Here is a 5,055-nt window from a genome sequence, read left to right as displayed (position 1 = left end):
AGTAGCTTCCTCCTCTCGTCTCTTCTTCATCTGAAAACAGATTGAAAGCAATATGGTGGATGCCAATGGAGGAAAGGGGACAAGGAGAGGGAACCCATTTTTTACTACTGAGATGAACTCCTAGATTCCTCAAAGCAGAGGCACCCACTTCCTCACTGCTTGAAACATCGGTGGTGTTAGGTTGTCTTTTTTGCAGTTGTATTGCGCTAATCATCAGGGGCTGTATGGTATCAAGAATCTCAGAGTAGGAGTGCTGATCTAGGATCAGGTCCCCCCTGTCCATATAATCGTACTCACATAATCTCAAAAGCAAAACTGATCCTATATCAGCTACTCTGGAGACGCTTGATACATACAACCTCAGATCTCAGGACGCCCAGGAATCCCATTAGTGACACAGAAATTCTCGGAAATGTGCAGCACGACTTCAAAAACATCAACCTGGAACGCGACCATGATATAATATGATAATATGATAACTGAGTGAGAATGACTAACAAAATCAATGGGGCCCCCTGGAGGTCAGGTATTCGGCCATGATTACTACAAGTTTAGATAGCTGGCTGACTAACTACCAATCTATAAATTGTTACCTGACATGGCTAATTGAGTGACATAACAAGAGAAACACTGCTGATGCACGCACCAAATTTAGAAATTGCATCTGGTGTATTCTACTATTCTAACTTCTCAATAGTAAGTTGAGACCCCGTCTGAGTCACCCCCAAAAAAATTAAAGTGTATATTGTGTGTATGTGACATCTGTGATTGTCTCTGATGTGTGTGTGTGTTTGTCTTCTATTTGTGTGTGTGTGTCTCCCAGTCTCCTCACGACTCCCAGATTGGACTCTTCAGAAGCTCTGACTCACACTCGTTCCCCAGCCTAGAGTGGGCCCCAGGGATTCTGGGAAAATCAACTCTGTCAGCAGGGAGAGGAGATTCAGGTCTGTGACCAGACAGCGCTCACACAGACCTACTAAATCTCTCTCTCTCTCTCTCACACTGCCTTCTATCTCTCTCTCTCCCTCTCTAGCTCTCTCCCTCCCTCTCGCTCTCTTGCTGCCTTCTATCTCTCTCTCTCTCTCTCTCTCTCTCTCTCTCTCTCCTCTCTCTCTCTTTTGTCTCTCTCTCTCTCTAGCTTTCTCTCTCCCTCTCTCTCACTCTCTCTTGCTGCCTTCTATCTCTCTCTCTCTCTCTCTCTCTCGTGCCTCTAGCTCTCTCTCTCTCACTCCCTCAGCTCTCTCCCCCCTCCCTCTCTAGCTCTCTCTCTCTCTCTCTGCTGCCTTCTATCTGTCTTCTTCTTCTCTCTGCCTCTCGTTCTCTTTCTCTCTATGTATTTATTTCTCCTCCTCTCTCTCTTCACTCTGATTTATTTATATTTTCTATTTATTCAATTCCCTCTCCATCCCATGCTTTCTCTAATCACCTCTTCATCATCTCTTCTCCTCTCCATCCCTCAACATCTGTACCAAGCTGAACCCTATTCTCTTTATACCCCAGTTGACCCACAACTTAGCATAAGGCTAATGTTAAGCACAGTGTAAAACAATGATACCAGAGTCTGTTCTTGAGTACCCACAGGAAATACAGCCACACACACACACAGATGTGGGATTTCCAACCCTCACTCACCCCAGAGTTACGACCCCTCAAGCAGGGGTCCACAGATGCCATGGCAACACTTGACTCTTGAAGGGGTTGCTTTGCAGAAAACCCCAGTTACAGAGAAGTCACTGGCACTCATTTTGAGTCTAGGCCGAGCCCCTATGAAGACCTCATTAACAGGTAGTGAGCAGCCCCAGCACAGTGACGACTTCAAGAACACCACTTGGTCTCATGTACAGGTCTAAAAGCAGACATGGTTTTACATTTCTAACAGTGGTCAGCTATATAATCCTGACCTCCCATCTTCTCTCTCTCTCTTCCCAGTTTCCATAGTTATTCCCAGGAGAAGTGTGAGAGGATGCAGTGAGCCCTGGGAATCCTGTATTAATAATATAATAATATAATAATAATATGCCATTTAGCAGACGCTTTTATCCAAAGCGACTTACAGTCATGCGTGCATACATTTTTTGTGTATGGGTGGTCCCGGGGATCGAACCCACTACCTTGGCGTTACAAGCGCCGTGCTCTACCAGCTGAGCTACAGAGGACCACGTCTGTATTCATGTCTGTTGGATCCAATTGTACACACAAACCCTCAAGGTTCAACCACACACACCCTTCCACCTCATAAACACACACACTCGTTAATCGCAACAAAATTCACACACAATTCATCCTCGTAAAACACATACACACCCACAGACACACACAACCTTCCTCCACCCCCCACACCATCACACATCTTCCCCACTGGGGGTTTGATTGTGAGGCTGTTGATTGCTATAGGTTAGGATTGATGAGGTGATCAATAGCTCTCTCTGGCCATCTCCTTAGTGGATGGGAAACAGATTTATAGTGTCCAGTGTTAAAGAGTGACTGCCTTTAAAAACAACGAATCCCTTTGAAAACGGCCTATGCATCATCGATATGAGTCAGAAACAGTTATTTTCTTGTCAAAATTGACTACAAACTGTAAGTAGTCAGTCTCGTCTAAAATGGAGTTTGAAGGTTGGGTTTGATTTGACGATGTCCATTTGCCCACTAACATAGGGTGAACAGCTGCGGTGACAGTGAAACTGTCCAGCACTCCCCAGAACTCCGACTTTGTTTACATAAGACAACACGTTGTCCTTTTTTTTACTTGAGCAATACTGCACCAAACACCTTAGTCAGATGTAAAATTGCGCAATGAAAACATCCTTGTCAAAATTAATTACAGATTTCTTGAGTTATCTTAGATTCATTCTGGGTATTTTGAGGAAGTGAAATAGGCTTCCGCGTCTACAGTGTCTCATGGAGGACAAACATCATTAACCAAATGCAGAATCTGTCAGGAAACATATGGAGGACTAAAAGTGCCACAATTAAATAAATAAATACACCATTAAATAATTACTTAAATGTGTCATTAATTAATTAAAATTAGAATTAAATACATAAATGTGTTATTAAATGTGTCATTAATTAATTCAAATACCGATTCATTTTATGTAAAATACATATATAATTATTTCACTATTTACATTTACATTTCATGGTCCTGCGTTGGAGTGCTTCCTGAATTACTTAAAACTGTCAAACTGACCCATCAAAAGTTGGTAGGCGGAACCTAACGCCTGATTGGTTACCCTCTGCATCAAGCCAAGACAAATCAATTCCGGATAATGGATTGATGCAGAGCTACTGAACACATTCCAATACACTGGGTGGCGCTATTCACCTCTACGTTGGTTTAGTTACACGGTTAAACAGAACTTTCATTGCAACGCTAAAAATCAAGAGAAGACTCCGGTCCCTGCTAGCCCCAATGTTGAGACGCTGTGTGAGGTGCAGGACAAAATGTCTAAAAGTTGCCCGGAGCTGCTGAGAGAAGCAGCGAATTTGATTGAGGAAGCTCTGAGCAGAAGTCCAACGGCCCGCGGCACCGGTGACTCCGGCAGCTCAGTCACAGCAGATACCGGCCGCTCAATCACGTACACCTGTCCAAGGTAAGCTAAGTAATTTCATGTTAGCCAGGTGTGCTACTATTTAATGATTCGGGACACACGTGTAGGTTAAATTAGATCGACTCAACATGTATTTGCATGCGGTATTATGATGCTTCGTGCGTGACACGTTTATTGTTAATGGGGGGAAGCATAAACCTAGCTAGTTCGCTAATCGGCTAAATGGTGTTAGCTGGCTTGAGCATCCCAAGATAGAAGTAGAGGCTGTTTTAGCTGACTGGTGACCATTGAGCTGTTACGTTTTTCTGTGTTGCAGAGGTAGCAAGGCTCTTTGCGCCATATAACATTGGAGCCAGAAGGAATATGACGAGACGACCAGCACAAGTCCAAGTTAGCCGAAGAAGCTACACACACACTGTCTGTTGTTTGGCTGACCACAATGCGGATAAAATTCCAAGCGTACTGTTTAAAGCTGAACTCTTACTTCAGGACTTGGAGAGCAAAAAGTAACATTTTCAGGTCAGTGCGAAACTAGGCATTTACCAAAAGTAAAAAAAGTTTGTACTGTCTGTGGCTTGTTGAAATTATTTGCATTTCTTTTTATAGTGACTCAAACTTAATTGGTGTTCATAGTGTCAATAATAGTTATCACAGGCTTATTTGCTTAATTTAAGGTGAGGTGAGTTATGATTTTGTTTTGTTTTTTTCTCCAGGGAATGACCACGATCCCATGGTTATAACAAATAAACTGATGGAAGTGTTTCCGAAGCTCCAACAAGGGGGAGGCCTTACAATATCGTTGCAATATCGACATCAAGGTGTTAGGTCAAAAATGTGATATTTGATTTTCTCCATATTGCCCAGCCCTAATGTCAATGCATACACAGTTCAGATGAATTGACACAAGTTCAGTGTCTTTGAAAACATTAACACACTGTGCAGTAGTTGACTTTTTTTTCTTCCATTTACTAAAATCAAACTGTTCTGCACCTTCAGTGCTAACAGTACAGCATTCATGTTAGTCATTCTGTGGACCATAATGAGACAGGAAGCTTCAAAGAAACAGCTTTTTTCCTTTCTTTTAAAAGGAAAGTAAACTTTCAGTTTTTCCTTGCTTGTTCTAACACAACAAATAAAAACATGGGTTGGACATCAGTCTAAGATTCTTGATAACACTTCCACAGTCTCTACATATAGTCTAAGTGCATCAGTAACAGAAACTCCTGGAGCTGGCAAAATTGCAACCTCTTCATCTGAGAGCTCACGGGCCAGCTGAACCCTCGGGGACTGACACAGTGCCTCGATGAAGGCAGTGAGGTCCGTTCCAATCGATCCCATATTCTTCAGGAACCTGAATGGATGACAAGCATAATCAGTCTTGTACCTAAAACTAGTTTGACATGTCCTTACACAAGATTGTTATTTTTGGTCACCAAGGCAGTGAGAAATGAAATGTTACTTATTCAGTTTTTTTAAATAATACAGCTTTATAGTATGCACT

General features: G+C 42.5%; 1 long non-coding RNA gene across 1 annotated transcript; it reads left to right on the top strand.

Annotated features, from left to right (window-relative positions):
* The first annotated feature begins 3,544 nt into the window (after window positions 1-3,544).
* On the top strand, window positions 3,545-4,459 carry LOC121555500. Its single transcript, XR_006660534.1, has 3 exons — window positions 3,545-3,596; window positions 3,871-4,073; window positions 4,268-4,459. It is a non-coding gene; the product is annotated as an uncharacterized LOC121555500 (long non-coding RNA).
* The last annotated feature ends 596 nt before the right edge of the window (window positions 4,460-5,055 follow it).

This window comes from Coregonus clupeaformis, unplaced genomic scaffold (assembly GCF_020615455.1).
Source record: "Coregonus clupeaformis isolate EN_2021a unplaced genomic scaffold, ASM2061545v1 scaf2995, whole genome shotgun sequence".
Lineage (NCBI taxonomy): Eukaryota > Metazoa > Chordata > Actinopteri > Salmoniformes > Salmonidae > Coregonus > Coregonus clupeaformis.
The sequence above is the reverse complement of the archived record's forward strand: the minus strand, read 5'-3'. Positions and strand labels throughout refer to the sequence as shown.